This window comes from Acipenser ruthenus, chromosome 12, assembly GCF_902713425.1.
Source record: "Acipenser ruthenus chromosome 12, fAciRut3.2 maternal haplotype, whole genome shotgun sequence".
Classification (NCBI taxonomy): Eukaryota; Metazoa; Chordata; class Actinopteri; order Acipenseriformes; family Acipenseridae; genus Acipenser; species Acipenser ruthenus.
Window position 1 is genome coordinate 12239405 of NC_081200.1, and position 18062 is coordinate 12257466.

Genomic DNA, 18062 nt, shown 5'->3' on the forward strand with positions numbered 1-18062 from the left:
ATGTGACCATGTAAGTTTGTAAATACAGACATACACCTCTTAGATCAGGGGTGGCCAATCACAGTTCTGAGGGGTCATTCCACTCCAGGTTTAACAGGTCAAATGAAATAATTTACTACTAATTTAGAACAGGGTTGGAACAAAGACCAAGAGTGGAAGGACCACCCCTGCCCGAGATTGTGTTTCTCTTAATAAGTTAAAAGTATGTCCTAACTAACCTTCATACAGCTGGATGAGCAGCTCTCTGGATATATAAGTATGGGCGACTCCACTATATGCCTGTAGCAAGGGATAATACATTACTATGCACAGTTTATCCTGGCTGTTTTGGTACAAGATCATCTACTCAATCACACTTGACTAAAGTGCTTACAAGAAAACATACAACAAGCAATACGTGAGCAACAGTAATAACAGAGAACAACAAATCATTTTGTGCAGCCCACCTTTCTTACACGGTCAAGTTACATGAGCATAATTGTGCAAAACCTTTTTTTTTTTCCATGCATACTGCAGGTGAATCACAGTTCAACACTTTTAAAGTACCGGTAAGAAGAATGATGTCATTGTAAATCTGCCTGCTGACACCTTGAATGATCCAGCACTCTCTCCATTGGTGTTTGTGATGTACTCAAGGCCAGGCTAGTCCAGGATACACATTTTCTATATAATCAGTGATGACATATTTTTTAAGCCACCTTTAAGTCACCACTTCAAAAGGTGGCAAAAGAGCTACCACATGTCTGCGGGCTATCAATGTGACAACACTTTCTTGGACCAGACTAGAACTAAATGGTAAAATTGCTGCTATAAATCCATACCATACTGCAAACAAAGACGGGCCCATAAATCTCCATAACTGACCAAAAGAAAACAACCCCTATCTTTAAAATTAGGTGTTAAGATTTTTTTTTTCCTACCAACTTTGATAAAGGTTATCAGTGGCTAATTTTGAGATGTATATACATACCTGACATGCAATTGTGTGTATAGTTTATGATTTTTATTGTAACCGACATCTGACACGCCGGGTGTTGGACAAAAATTAGAAACACTAAAATATGTAGCACACACTTTTATGTAAAAATGGGATCCCTGACCGGACATACTGTAGCAGAAGGAATAAAACCCCAGATCATAGGAACAAATATCTCCTGAAACTGAAATGCTGATCACTCAAAAAGATGCGATTAATTTTCTCCAAGGAAAGTTAACCCCTTTTCACTTCATTATCTTTAACCACTGCTGTATAACACACAACCAAACGACCAGCAATCAAGGCAATTACATATTTTTCTTTTAGTAAGCCTTAAACTAAAGTCAACCTGGGAGCATGACTGTGACATTAATGAGTGGAGATGGATAAGAATGTGAAGTTCTTGAAATGGAATAAGCAATAAGCATCACAAGAAAAAACATGTTGACTACCCTCCACAAGTACAGTATTGGGACAAATGAATACATGCAGATCATCTGGGGATAGCATCTATAACCCCATTCAGACCACCCCAGAAAATGAGTTTCTGTAATGTTGACTGCCAAGACTGCTACATGATTAAACACGATAAATATCTTGGCAGTCACCCTTGCAGAAAGACATTTTTATAAGCACCGCCTCCACAGTTTGGTAAAACATCTTGGCTTGCCCAGGACTGAATGGCAGGGGGTGTTCAGGTCAGAACTGAAGTGCGTTTCCAAAGCTGTGAGGGGACGTATTTTAAATTCACATTGTAGTATAATACAGTCTGAAAGTGGCCAACAGCACTAAACAAGCCAACCCTTTCTTTCAGTCTGGGAGGTCTGTTCTAGCTGCTCGTAAAAAGATGACCTGTTGTTCTGAACATTATGTCATTTTATTTGACCAGTCTAGACATTTTATATAACAAGCAACTTAGAGTTATTGGTAAATTAAGTCCTACAGCATTGTCAATTATTGTATTAAAGCTTATTTAGAAACAAGCGAAAAGAAACAAGTAAAATTCTCTGACGGAACGTTTCGACGTCTTTATCACGGAGTTCATGAAGTGTTATAAAACTACAGGAGGCTGTTTCAATGTTATTTGTGGAGACTTCAATATCCTCAGTTTCACTGAGGTACATCATTTGCCACTCTTATTGCTTCAGCGCCCTACTGCTTTTATCTGATCCTTCACAGTCATCCCTTTCCCACACTTCACTCAAGCACAGACTCCCTGCCGTTGCTTGTGTTTGGAGCAAGGTGGTGCCAGCCAGTCAGCACAATTTACACACAGGATATTACAGTCTTCTGGTAAGCGACGCACTTTCATGTGATTGATAGACTGCAAAATATGGACAGCAGCATGGGATGGCTCCCATGTGACTTCTTACAGAAGTTGGAAACAAGCCCCAAAGGAGATGCCGACCAAAACTTTGATCTGGTTAGTCACTGTTACCATCATTGGAAAAGATGGATTTTCAGCAGCTCTGCACATTGGACTATAAATCATGCTGATGAAAAATATTCAATAAAGTTGAATAAAGCTTATTAGTCCAAAAATATAATATTATATATATATATATATATATATATATATATATATATATATATATATATATATATATATATATATATTTACATTACATTCAACCAACAGTATTAATGTGTAATATATCAGTTGGCTTATGTCTATTTAATAGCATTTATTTTAAACGCTAGTTAACTAAGCAATTTCACAAACAATGTGACATATTACAATATTATATATGCATTTTTGGATACACTTCAAAATACAGGTAAAACAGCTATGTTGTTACAATTTATTTACTACACACACTTTCATAATTCTGTGATTGTGATGATGTACATTAACAACACAAATTTAGCGTTAAAGTTATTTTCTAACCATGTTGTTGTATGTACAGTATAGCATAGCTATTATGTAGTTAATATACCTGTATTTTGAAATGTATGTCATATTTTATACTATACCAAATACAAATCAATGTCATATAAATACTTTAAGCAATAATACCCAATAAATGGCTAATCACCAGTAATTATGAACTGGCTTAGTAGGTAATGGAAAATATTTTCCCTAGGATTAAAGTACAATAAACAAAAACTACGATAACTGTGTGCAATTATTTAATGACAGGCAATGCTGCAAAAAATGCCAAAAACCATCACTTATCTTTGTCACAGTTGCTGACTGTCTTGTTATTTGGTATATTTGAAAAGCTGCATTCAGGGTGGAGGCGCCATAATTAAAATGCTGCACTCGGGCGTGACATATTTTGTTTCAATTAATTCCAGAACCGTAGACATTCTGAATTAAAGACACAGTGACCCTCAATCAAACTAAATTTTACACTAAAATAGAACCCCTTCCTCTGTTTACTAAACCATTCCCAGGTGTAGCCTCTTGTGTACTCTACTTTATCATAAAGCATACTGTTAACAGACCAGATTACATACAGTGGCTCTCAAAAGTATTCACCCCCCTTGGACTTTTCCACATTTTATTGTGTTACAACATGGAATCAAAATGGATTTAATTAGGAGTTTTTGCCACTGATCAACACAAAAAAAGTCCATAATGTCAAAGTGAATAATAAAATCTACAAATTGTTCTAAATTAATTACAAATATAAAACAGAAAATAATTGATTGCATAAGTATTCACCCCCTTTGCTATGACACACCTAAATAACCTCTGGTGCAATCAATTGTCTTTAGAAGTCACATAATTAGTTGAATGGAGTCCACCTGTATGCAATTAAGGTGTTTCACATGATTCCAGGTTAAATACACCTGTCTCTGGGAGGTCCCACAGTTGGTTAGTACATTTCCTAACAAAAAACTACATCATTCACTTTGACATTATGGACTTTTTTTGTGTTGATCAGTGGCAAAAACTCCTAATTAAATCCATTTTGATTACATGTTGTAACACAATAAAATGTGGAAAAGTCCAAGGGGGGTGAATACTTTTGAGAGCCACTGTAGTTGTCAGGACATACTATCCTCCCCATTTGAACCATGGTGGAACAAATATACATGCTATTGCTACAACAACAGTAGTTCATGAAGATTTACATCTTCAAAGTCTATTGGTTTATATAGTAACAACCTTCTTGAATATATACAAAACAAATGAGTATATCACAACATATTTACTAGATTAACTGTATTCTAAAAACAGAGGAGATACTGATAAACTATTATCTCACATTAGGCAATAGATGTACTGTATGGGTCATTCTGAGCTACATAGATGACTACGCGGTGATCTGATTCAAGCATTCAAAATTCTAAAAGGTATTGATAATGTCGACCCAGGGAACTTTTTCGACCTGAAAAAAGAAACAAGGACCAGGGGTCTCAAATGGAGATTAGATAAATGGTCATGTAATAGGCTTCAGTGCAGGATTTAGATATTTATCAATTGGCAGGCATATAAAAAGCTGTTCTTTCAGCACCCCTGCTGTGTCACAGGTTGTACTGGCATAACATCCAGACTTACATTCAAAACATTTTTATCAAGGCAATATGGATCAGAAAAAGATAAAAGCCTCCCTTCCATAACATAAAAACCCATTGCAGATGGACTCTGCTGAAAGAACTGAACTATTCCTATCAAACCGTATAATACATCTGTCTCTGCTTCCTGCCTCTGAGACTTAATGTGTTGGCTCAGCAAAATTTATGACAGGTTAACGCTTTTGCAGACAGTAACACTGACATTCTAGACACTGTGCTTAGGTCTCTTTTCTGTTGCTTGGTTTTGTACCTTGGGGTGAGAAAAGCACATTAATCATGCAATGTATATGAAGATTCTTTCGCCGGTAATTTCATTCAGATGTGCTATCATTCTCAAATACAAGCGAGGGTAAATATAGCGCACACCATTTTTTACAGTAACTCAAAATACTTTGCAGTAAATCTTCATTTAGCTACAGGGAAAGTCTTCACTTTGTAGGGGTTCTCTCAATATATTCATCCCTTTTTTCAAACCAAACTGTTCTAACTAAATGGGGAAAACCATTTTAATGCATTAAGTTACTTGCAATTTGAACGTGCAGGGTGTGGCGGAGTGTCCCGCCCCTATTATTATTATTTGTATTTTTGTTTGCGGCGCGGATAAAAGCGCCACGTCTTTTATTATATTTAAAACCACCGTGAGGATGCATGACTGATCAACTACTGATTATTTAAGTAGCTGACAGTCATGCATCCTTACCAAACGCGTGCAGACTCTGGCCGAGGGGTAATAAGATAATTAACAACTAGTTAACCCCTCGGCCAGAGTATAAGAAGTGGCAGCTGTCCGTTCTGTGGTTGTTGAGTGTAGAGAGGAGAGTATGGGGAGCGGAGAGAAAGAAGAACATTTAAAAACAATTGCTAAAACGTGCTGGAGTATCCAGCACGACACTTACTTGTTTGTTTGTTTATTCGTTTGGCCCTCGTGCACTTTGGTTTCTGTTTTGTTGTTTTTGTTTGAATCTTTTGTTTTGTTTGTTTATTAAACATGCTGAGTGCTATTGCACTCAGCTTCACCCGCCCATCCACTGTTTGGTTTCAGTTACTTCCTGGTCCGTGACGCCATCAACCTCACCACTGCGAGCCAGCCTGCCACACAGGGTAATAAATATATTGTGTTCCACAAAAAAAAAAAACTGATTCAGAACTAGAATTAAAACCAGGTAATTGACCAACATCCACTGTAAAGATGTTAGTTTTACATACACACAGACAGATGTCAGTTTATACTCCCATATTGATCCTCTCGTTAATTTGTGCTGTATGTCCAGACCAAATTGAATAAGTGTGACATACAGGTGGACAGCGAGATGGGGTGACTCATTCTCAGTTTCGTTGCATTTACAGCAGGGGACAATAATAATGTAACCCAAATTCAGCATTTTGGTCAAACTTGCATCTTCATAATTGAACAGTTTTTCAAGGAGAAACTGCAGAAATGCCAATATGGTATTTTACTTCAATGAACCAGTCACCGAATTAAACTTTTGATACTGTAAACACAAATGCTCTGTGTAAGGATTTTGACACACTCAATTCAGGGGCAATTCAAATACCCATTCAATACCCCATTCCCTTATTTAAAATTTGAAATGAACTGTCCAGACTCTCACTGTTAGCAGCTGTTAGCGCAGTCTATCTTTAGCCCAAGAACTGTAGAATACACATTTTATTGGGGAAAACATCTACACATTTTTAAATAAACCTGTCCCGTCAGAACCACACATAACTTTGTGACACAAGTCCCTGCTACATCTTTCAAACAGGACCCCGCTTTGACTCCTTCCTTTTGGACACTCAGCACATCACCTCTTAAAGTAACGTCCGAGGCGCACACAAAGAGATTTGTTTCAGCTGTCAAATTTCCCATCGACACTTTGGACCATTCACACCGTCAGAAGTAGCCTGGGGGGGCGAGGGTAACGTTTCTGCAGTGCAACTGAAATAACAGCAGGCTGTTTCAAAGCCATTGGGTCCACTCTATCTCCTAACCCATCCATCACCTTTGGGGTATTTTTAAGGAAGGCAGCATTGTGTTCAAAGTCTCATTAGGCCCCTCAGTACCTGTCATCTATGTGTCTAATTTAGATCCTTTTAATTAGATTTGCTATGTCACCTACTCTAAACAGCCTGCTTAACCAAGGAGAGAAGCAGCTACAAATGTCCAAGTTTCTAAATTCTAAAACCTCCAAGGAGATGAGCACCTGGGAAGGCAGGGTTAACCTTGGTTAACCATGGTGTCGTCTTGAGAGTCACTTGTGTGATCATCACTGTTCCTGGAAGTCATGCGTAAAGCAGCAGGTATTGCATTTCTACATATATTGAAATAGCGTTTTGACTTCTCTTTCTCTCCTACATTTGTAGCCTTACAGCGCTTTTAAAAAGTGCCAACTAACCAAACAAACTGAGTATTTGGTATGTATATGGTGTTATTATTAAATACACACACACAGTTAATCTAGTGTTTGTTATTTGGTACTTTTATAAGGGTAGCAGCAAGTTAATTCAGTTCTAAGTGTAGGTTGCATAATATCTTTTTAAAATCTGATATCTGTCACTAATTCACTCTGGGCTAGATTCTCAAAACTGACTACTCCAAAATGTCATTGGCACAATACTTCTAGATAGTAAAAACACACCCAGTAAAGTTACCAAATCCAAAATAAACAGCTCAGACATTTCATTTAGGGTCTTGAGTAACTTTTATGACAGTTTCTTGTCTTGTCCTTAGTATATACTGTAAGAGCAAAGCAAATGGCAACCAAAAACTTTGTGATTAATAAAAAATATATATTGAGACTAGAGATGGTTTACATCTGTTGTATCTGTAGCTGAAAAGCTACAATATTTTGCTATAAACACCTGTATCGCATTAGTACCACAGCAGGAACAATGTTTCTACTGGAAATCAAAGTGTAAGGAAGTTTATGTTTCTTTAATCAATAACACACCTTGCTTCCAATATGTTGGAAGTTAACTTTAGCCCAAAAATTTGTTTTCTAAAAACATACATTTTCTAGAGGGTTAGATTAAAGGGCCTAACAAAGTACATGTCTGGAGGGTTATTCTTTAAACATTTTTATTGTACTTCATGTAGACAAATCAAAGGAAGGGTCCAGCTTTCTGATTTAGTATGCTGTCATGCAAATTTTCATGGAACGAAAATTCACCATGAAAGAAACCATATGTGAAGCAGTATCCCTCAATTTCAGAACAGCGTTTCAAAATTCTGTGAACATCAAGCGAAACTCAACTTCATACATACCTAAACCAAACAGCAGTTTATACACATGGGAAAACACAAAGCTGTTTACCAAATAGGTTAAAACAATTTCATTGTACACTCATGGTACTGAATGTAACTGCACTGAAAATACCTAGTCCAAAAAGCAACACATGTATCAATATTAAAACACATTTTAGGTAAATATGTTCTGCTTTAAAACAAGCTAATGTTATCATATTATTGTGAATATATACATACACACATACAGTTATAGTCAAAAGTGTACACACCCCAATGGAAATTTATAATTTCTAGAAATTTCTTGAAAACAAAGAATTATAGGAAAAATCTTTTGTAGCAAAAGTTTTGCTTTTGTGGATGAGGAAAAAAAGTTACAAGAAATAGATGTCTACATTATTTATTTCAGCATTTTTTTTGCAAAACTCCAAAATTGCTAATTCAAAAGTATTCATACCCTGACAACGAAAATTTTATTACTAGCTAGTTGAGGCACGGTGGCAAAGTGGTTAACAGTGTGCAGGTGCAGGAATGCAGCAGTGATCAATGAAAAGACAATGATAATCTAGGTGAAATTATATTTTATTTGTAAATCCAATGGTCTGACACAAATACAGTAAACAATAACAATGCTAACAGGCAATACAACGGTGTGTATTGCTCTGTTTTAATCGACAGGTTGGTCCCGAAATAATAATAGTCCCATTCCTAAACACCCCCACGTAACACAAAACACAAACACAAGTCCACAGTGAGTGCACAAAAAAACAAAACACTCATGATTACAATACAGGTCTCCTTCGCTACGTCCCTTTTTGTACTGTCAATCATGGCCCCTTGGTTAACTAGTGCAACCGCTTCTCCAATCAGCGGCTGCCACGTAGTTTCCCTTCCGGGTCGATGATTTAGTGTATCGTAGCTCCGCCCCCTTTCTAGATGACCGACTTCTTTCTAACCTTGGGAATAAATTGTCTGGCCATCCAGTCCAGGACACTCTGTTCCCTTTAAACCAAGCCCTCACAGGTCAGGAGAGAGCTTTATCACCAAGAATCATTCTGTCTCTGTCACATATCCCACCGCTCAGTGTGGAGCCGAAGGAACACCTGGCTGAATCAATTACTCCCCCCTCCCGGGAAAAATAATCTGCATTTTGGTGTTCTTTCTCTGCATGGTGAATCATATAATACATGAAGGGTTGCAATGCCAGATACCACCGAGTTATCTGGGCATTGCTGTCCTTCATTGTGCTTAATCACTTGAGTGGGGCATGGTCTGTGATGAGATCAAATGAATGTCCCAGCAGGTAATATCGTAAAGAGTGAGTAGCCCATTTAATGGCCAAACACTCCTTTTCGACCATGCTGTAGTTGTGCTCCCGGGGGAGCATCTTTTTGCTGAGGTGATGAGAGTGGGGGCCTGGCAGAGTTTCGCACATTTTCTCAAGTTAGCTGTCAGTCGGGCTAGCCAAATGCTCTCGCCAGGTGGAGCTGTAAATAGCCACATCATCAAATTCTGCATATTCACGATGTCGGCATAAGACCTGGTCCCTCAGTCTCTGAAAGGCAGCAGGCACACCATGTAGCCCATACGGCATGGTTGTGAAATGGAAGAGTCCTTCAGGAGTTGAAAATGTGGATTTCTCTCTAGAACTGTGGGTTAAGTGGATCTGCCAGTATCCCTTTATTAGGTCCAGAGTGGAGATAAACCTAGTCGTTCCCAGTCTATCGAGAAGCTTGTTGACCCGAAGCATGGGGTAAGCGTCGAACTTGGAAATAGCGTTTACCTTACGGAAATCAACATAGAAGCGGTTGGTGCTGTCCTTTTTGGCCACTATCACAATTGGACTGCACCACTCACTCTTGGAAGGCTCAATCACCCCAAGTTCGAGCATCGCCCATACCTCTTTGCTAACGCCACTTCGTCAACTTTCTGGGATCCGGTAAGGTCTCTCTCGCACCGTGACACCTGGGGGAGAGATAATGGCATATTCAACAAGGTTAGTTCTGCCGGGCAAGTCAGAAAAAACATACTTGAACTCCTCAATTAACTTACGCAGCTCTCGTTGCTGATCTGGAAGTAACTGTTCCCCCATCGAAATGTCTTTAGTGCTACAGGTCTCTAGACCTAAATCATCCTCTACTTTGCCTGGGGCTAGAAATAAGGCCTCCCTTGCCTGCCAGGGCTTTAAGAAATTTACGTGATAAATCTCTCGCTCATTAGGCGATCGGGCTGTCTAATTTCATAATTCACCTTTCCTATAGCCCGAATCACCTCATATGGCCCCTGTCATTTAGCACATAATTTCCATTCCGATGAGGGAAGAAGCAGCATTACTTTGTCTCCTGGTCGAAAGGTTTGAATTCTTGTATTTTGATTGTAATGCTGCTGTTGCCTGTGCTGAGCCGATTTGAGATTGTCCTGGGCCAGACGACCAACCAAATCCAGGCGATCTCTCAGTAGGAGCACATGCTGCACTGCATTTTTGGACTAGCCTTTGTGATCTTCCCACTCCTCTCTCAACAGATTGAGAATGCCGCGAGGCTGTCGGCCGTACAAGAGCTCGAAGGGGGAGAACCTTGTCAAACTCTGTGGCACCTCTCTCACTGCAAAAAGGAGGTAGAGGAGAAGTGATTCCCAATGTTTTTGCTCTTGATTCAAAAATCATCTCAGCATCTGCTTTAGGGTCTGATTAAAACGTTCCACCAAACCGTTCGTCTGTGGGTGATAAACAGATGTCCTGATGGGAGTATTTTTAGTATTTTACGAACTTGCTGTAACGTGTTAGACAAAAAGTTAGTTCCATGATCAGTCAAGATTTCCTTGGGGATCCCTACTCTAGCCATAATCTGCACTAGTTATTCAGCTAGTGCAGCTGCACTGGTGGAACTGCTTCCGGGTATTGCGTCGCATAATCTACCACCACTAATATATGAGTATACCCAGTATTAGAAGTTAGTAAAGGGCCCACTATGTCCACTGCAATGCGTTCAATGGGGGTGGAAATAATCGGCAGTGGGACCAAAGGGGCGGGGCACACTCGACCCAGCGCTACTCTCTGGCAGTCTGGCCATGTGGCTACATATTTCGTCACTTCATTATGAAGCCCTACCCAATAAAATCGAGCAAATATCTATTCCCTCGTTTTATCAGCTCCGAGGTGCCCCGCAAAAGGGATAACATGCACCAGCCTCATGACCTCGAGCTGACAAGACGGGGGAACCATCAACTGTGTTACAGGCTGTCCTGTGCCCGTGACAAGGTTTACTCTATGCAGTAATTGCCCCTTAATAATGAATTGTGGAAATACTAGCATCCCAGCGCCTTCGACATTCTTACCTTCAATAGACCGGAGTTGTCCCCAAGTATGTACTAGTGGTAGCCAGCCGCTCACTAGCAATAATAACCTTTTCTAAATGATTAGGATATTTGTCAATGAGCTTTTGGCATGTTTCTTTAGTTATTTTTGACCATTCTTCAATGCAAAATTGTTCTAGTTCATTCAAATTCCGAGGACTTCTCCTGTGCTTCAACTCATACCAAAGATTCTCAATCGGATTTAGACTTTGACTAGGCCACTCCAGAATCTTGATTTTATTCTTTAACCATTCTGAAGTAGATTTTGATGTGTGCTTTGGATCGTTGTTGTGTTGGAACATCCAGTTGCTTTTTAAATCAAGTTTTGTAGCAGAGGGTTTCAGATGATTGGCCAATATCTTTTGGTATGATATGGAATACATTTTACCATACATTGGAACTAAATTTCCTGTGCCATTAGAGGAAAAACAGTCCCATAGAAGGATATTACCACCTTCATGCTTGACAGTAGGTATGGTGTTCTTTTTTTTGTACGCCTCACCAGACTTTCTCCAAACGAAACGACTATCATCTTGACCAAATAGCTCGATTTTTGTTTCATCACTCCACAAAACCTTCGGCCAGAACTCATATCCATCATTCAAATGCCGTTTTGCAAACTTTAAGCGATTGTCCTTTCCTAAAAGTGGCTTTTTCCTTGGCCTGAATATCTTTGGCAGTCAATCCCGGATTGTTATTAATCTTCCTCACAATTCTTCTACTTGTTCTTGGTGAAAGAACCTTCTTTCTTCCAGACCGAGGGAGTGTTGTGACAGCACCATGGGTCTTGTACTTCTTGATAATAGAAACAATAGTTAAAATTGGGGTACTCAAATGCTTGTAAATCTTCTTGTATCCTTTTTCAGCTTTATGACAATAAATAATTTTCTGTATAAGGTCTTCTGATAGCACTTTACCTTTTCCCATATTGACTTATTGTTAGGGGTCTACTTAAATTGTTAATTGTCATGTTATTTGTCCCATCCAATCATTTATTTTATTAGTACCGAGTCAAAACAAAAAAAACGTGCCTATTCGAGTCTAAAATTCCAACTGCGTTTAATAAGTAAGCAGCAGGTTGTTTGAAGCGAGGTGGCTGTGCTAGATCGTACCTGTAGCACTGATTTAACTTGGCTACAACCAACAGGAATACTTTTTGCCTGCGCTGACTTTCCAGTTTGGTTTCTGAAAGCTGTTTATTTGACGTTCTGTTCAACAGCCTCTCTAGTAGCCTTTCGTTTTAATGTGTGATTCTGAAGCTAAATAGTGATCGATTGTATTTTCTCCAAAGACACATTACAAGATGTGCAAAACAATTACCTCCATCTGCATGTAGAGTTTCTTTGGGAAATATCTTGACACGATCATCAGCCGAAATATACTTTGCTTTTTTTGCTTTGTCATCCATTTCTGGTATTTTACCTCCAATGCTTAAAACTAGATTTTAGCAACTTAAATCAAAACAATGCAGCACTGACTTTGTCCCACCCCCTACTGTAGGTCACAGAAAAGCCAGTACAGGCGCGCTGATAGGCTGATTAAAACATCATTGTCGTTTGAACAGTAAACAAGAACGTAAACCGCTCTGGACAATTCTTTTGTAAATGTTATTTGTCTAAGGAGGTTTTTGTTTTTTTGGGGGGTTTTTTTGTACCTATGTGCAATGCATACAGGACAGCGAAGGAATTAAAAAAGGCTATCTACAGAAGGAAGATACATAGTTTGCGTCGCTTGCATTGTGGCTTGCATTGTGCAGTAGATTGCATTGTCGCTTGGACTGCGCAGTAGATAATTTATGCAGTAGATCATTTAAACAAGGTGTTTTTTTTCTCTGTACTTGTCCGGCATGCATTGGCCCCCTAAAAGAGGTGAATTTCGCTGTGACCACTCAATTTCACTATTTCCGCGAAATCGTGATTTAGGTAGACCCCTACTTATTGGTAATGACAGCAATCATCCTACTACGTCTAACCCTTTTATACTCTCTAAGAATGTTCACCTACAATCCAGCATTTTCTAGACTTTTATAGAATTAGGTTCTGCATTATCATATTGCAATTTCTAGCATCTTGTAGACAATACTATCATAGCATCAAAGGGTGTGAATACTTTTAACTAGTATTTTTGGAGGTTTGCAAAAAAATGCTGAAATAAATAATTGTAGACATCTATTATTTGTAACTTTTTTTCCTCATCCACAAAAGCAAAACTCTTGCTACAAAAGATTTTTTCTAAAAATTAGTTGTTTGAGAAATTTCTAGAAATGATAAATTTACATTGGGGTATGTAAACTTTTGACTACAACTGTATATACAAATGTATAGAACACATTATATTTGCGCATGGATGCAAAGCAGTATTTGAAATGAGAAGATTAAAAATCATAGGGAGTTTTTATGCATGGAACAGGGTTCTTTGGTCCCCGAATTCAAAATAATAAAATAGGGCAGCAGTGTGGAGTAGTGGTTAGGGCTCTGGACTCTTGACCAGAGGGTTGTGGGTTCAATCCCCAGTGGGGGACACTGCTGTTGTACCCTTGAGCAAGGTACTTTACCTAGATTGCTCCAGTAAAAACCCAACTGTATAAATGGGTAATTGTATGTAAAAAATAATGTGATATCTGTATGTGAAATAATGTATAATGTGATATCTTGTAACAATTGTAAGTCGCCCTGGATAAGGGCGTCTGCTAAGAAATTAATAATAATAATAAAAATCCTAACTTTCTATTGTACTGCAACAAGAAGTTCAAGGCCTCAATGGTAATGCATTGAAAAATATTTAAAAACTTTAACTGTCTTCAGGGTTACCATTGAGGCCATAAATAACCTATATAGCAAAAAAAATAAATAAAGTCTACTTTGGTTCTCTTTGAGGGTTTTTATATGAAATTTTTATATACACTCATTTATGGTATAAGTATATATGGGTGCATGTTTGACTTGTATCAGGTGGTCATGGAACTTGAATATCTTTGAACTGCCTTTGTATTACTTCTCAGAAACAATGCTTTCATACACAGCAGTCCCTGTGCAAACGGAAGCCATAAAGAAAACAATGGCTGCAAACAACCTTAAAATGGAGATAAAACAGACAAAGATCTACAGAACTGCAATATACATGAAACCCCTTAACTAAATCAAAGGGAAAGTAGCACAGCATCTATTCCACAGATATTGTATTACCGCACACTGCACAAAGCTTGTCCTGTTTCATATGGTTCGAATGAATCAGTCACCATAAACAATTTTTACAAGCTGTAAAAGGTAACTGGCCATGCTTTCAATATGTAAAAAGGTAACTAAGCATGATTTATGTTGGGGTCGACAATGTGTGCTTTGAGGTAACATGTGAATCTTTTTAAAGCTGTAGATTAGTTCTCCATGCTACATATGTATATTAATATTAATTATAAAGCATTCCTCAGCACCGTGTGTGAGAGCGAGAGAGCTTATAATTATAGTATGCTGGGGGTGTTCTATTCACTTCATTTGAAAATCACACAGAATGGCAGCAGGTTAATTTTGCTATAAAATGGTTTCAGTCACCATGGTTTTATCCTGAACCTCAGGTTGCAAAGTAAAAGAGTTCAATTATTATTCCTTTCAGAAAAAAGTTCACTTGCTCAATAAAGTTGTTTCTAGCGTTTGTCCTCGTATATAGACTTCAATAATAAATCTGGACCCTTATATTTATTATCTATTCAGAAAATACATTTTAACATTAATTTTGTAACACGTGCAGGTTTTTTCACCAGATCAAACGGTTCAAGGATCTGGCCGAATGGACCAAACCGAGACCATGCACATTTAATTTCGAGTGGACTCTTGCGTCTCCACAGTTTCACAGCTCGGAGGTCAAGTGTTCTGCCCACACAGAGAGCAAGCGGCTGCTGGACTGACCAACCCTTGACTCAATCCCCCTGATCTGAGCTACAGGTCAATTCACAGGATCCACAGTCACCTGCTGGGGCGGAAGGAACCAGAGCACAGTGCGCAATGCTGACAGCAGAGCCGAGGTGTGGATGAGCTTGGGTCACAGCTGCCCAGTATCTCCAGCTAGTGATGCAGAATACGCTGGAGAAGACTGTGAAACAGTTCATGTGAAAACAGCAATACATCTGAAACAGAACACCAACTGGACCCCATTCACAACTTATTTAAGTTATGTTTTTTTTTTTTTTCAAAGTCATGAATAAAATGCAATGCAATCCAGCAAAAGAACAAATTTCATGATCTTCTCTGATGGAATGGTTTGTAAACCTGGATATGTGGAAAAGTGTATGATCTCTATCATTGATATACAGAGACGTAATAAGATATTATAGAGACCTACAGTATAATGCTTTATCCGTGACTTGAAGATACATATAATAAATATAAGAAGGAGGTATTGTAATTTCATAGTCCTGGTCGCTTACAAAATAATTATAAAGCATTTGCCTTAGATAAAAAAAGACAGACTTGTTGACATGATAGATGGTCCTATATATAGTAGTTGTTTTTTTTATATATAAAGAAACAAAAAGTTAAACCCAAGAGGATTTTAAGTAACTGCAGTTATTTTTACTAGAAGCACAACATTTACTTTTCCTATTATTCCTGAGAGTCTGGGAGGATAACCTCCATCTGAAAGCAATTACAACGGCTAAGAGTATGGTGTGAGAGTTATATCCTTCATAGGGAAAGACTCTGGCTTCTTAGGTTTGACACTTTTAACCTCTGTCCCTGAAGGCAAGAGAGGGGGGTCGGCTAAAGACGTCTGGTTTAAGCAATTATTGTAAATGAGCTAATAATGTTTACGCTCTTATTAGTGCCACTAAAAAAAAAAAAAAAGAAAGAAAAAGAAAAAAAGCAGTTAGAATAGTATATCAGTTTCTCCGGAAAACATTTTCCTGAGAGACTGCAAAGTCTGTTTATCTAAGGAAACTATTCTAAGGCACGGTTCGCCTTTGTTTAGCTTTCTGTATCTGATGGAATACTAGCTTATCAGTAATGCAGGAAAGCACGGCCTTGTACAGACGTTTTTAAAGAAACACTTTTTATATTATTACGGTAATACCCCGAAATTAGAGTTTGACAGATATATGATCCTACTAAATCCGGTGTATATTGGATTTTTTCACCTGTCTTCTTACTAATGATTAGCAGAACATACAGTATGTGTGTTAAATATTTTATAGACAGTTCAATTTCTGACTCTCGCTTTTTTATCGCTCTCCCAGAGAACCAATTACAAAACAGGAACCTGCTTTTTTTCACATACCACATAAAAGTGTCATACCATAAGAAGAAAGGCAGTGGCCCAAAATATAACTAAAATCCACAGGAAATGCTGTTACTTCATATAACTGTTGGCCGTGTTTTGCCTTTAAGAGTAAATCGTTTTTCTCTGTCTTGTGGATGTCAATTGAGAGCCATGTCTAAAAAAATATTTGAACTGAAGCTTTGACAATACTGTATTATTCTCATCAGCTTTCATTATACTGGCAAAAAATAAAGTCTCTCAATTATTTTGAGTACAAATATCCCAGTTCCTAGGAATACTGTAGACCAGTGGTTCCCAACCTGTGCTCCGTGGACCACTTGTGGTCCATGAGTAAACTCCAGGTGGTCTGCAAATAACTCCCAAAATTCAGTTACGCAGTTCTTGCAAAAACCCATTTTGCTACTACTATTACTAAGCAACACAACAAAGCTTTAAACATGTGCTATGTAATTAGAAGATATGTATGTAGTCTGCATGTTTCCCCTTTATCTGTTTTCTTTTATTACGGGTGTGTTTATAAATGAATATATGGTACAGATCCCTTTGATTCAATACCAAGCATCGCCTTCAAAGCCGCCATTAATTGAAACAAATACTAAATAACTTACACATTATGAAGCACATTTGTCTTTAGCATTATTTAAAAAAAAATTCCAGTCTTGCTATGCCAGTGTTTTTTATATGTACATTCGAGAGAGGTTTGCAACTCAGTGAGTGCGATAAGTTACATTAGAAATGGATAGATTAATTTACTACACGAGGTAACGGTTGCAGGAACAAGCACTGGTATTTACATTTACTGGATCCGAGGACAACCCAGTGCATTATTTGTCAGGAGGTTTTGTCAAACAAAACTCTCAAACCTGATAATTGAGACGCCATTTATCTACAAAGCATTCAAAATGTGAAAAAAATTTAAACAAAAGAAACAGGAACTTTGCCATCAGCAGCTTTCAATGTACAAAATGACAACATTCATTGCTGACCTGGTAGTGACGATCCAAGCTCAGGAATCTCATGAAGTTAGGTACATTATATAAATATTTTACTTTCTACAATTACTTATATATATACACATAAAAAGTAGTTTCAAAATGCTGTTGTGAAAAAATACGTGGCAAGTGGTCCGTGGGAAAAGTCCAAACACCAAGGTGGTCCCTACATTGAAAAAGGTTGGGAACCACTGCTGTAGACGTTCCAAGGGACTGCAAACTCGAAATACAAATACATACCTTGCATCACAGTGTTCAGTAGATAGGGGGAAATATCTAGTTTGTCTATGTTTTTAAATGCCCCAACCCATTTTTTTAGAGGTGATTTTAAAAACAGGTACAGCCATATCTCCAGGGCAACAGCTGACCTAAATACAATCATTTGTAGTGGTCAAATGGTGACCCTAGATATTTGTAGATATTGGGCTGCATATTACAAAAAAACACACAACACACATTTAAAATGAATACATGAGAAATAAAACACCTTTTGACATTTAATTCAACGGCTTTTAATTAGTCTTAAGCTGCTTTTTGTTGTTGTTTTAGAATTGTAATTAAAGTTTAGGGCCTAACAAACGATCTGTGTTTACCGGTATGAAATTGCGGCCAGGGGAACAGGCAGAAAGAAGTTCACAGAACATAACCAGAGCAAAACTTTGAAATCAACATGAATCCACAAACAGTAGTCAATACGGGGGAC

The 18062-nt window shown here is 38.1% G+C and overlaps 1 protein-coding gene across 2 annotated transcripts in view; it reads right to left on the reverse strand.

Moving 5' to 3' along the window:
• The window catches only part of LOC117416865 (anosmin-1-like), a 55623-nt gene that overhangs the window by 24831 nt on the left and 12730 nt on the right, over positions 1 to 18062 (reverse strand). The gene's annotated exons all lie outside the window — the stretch shown is intronic.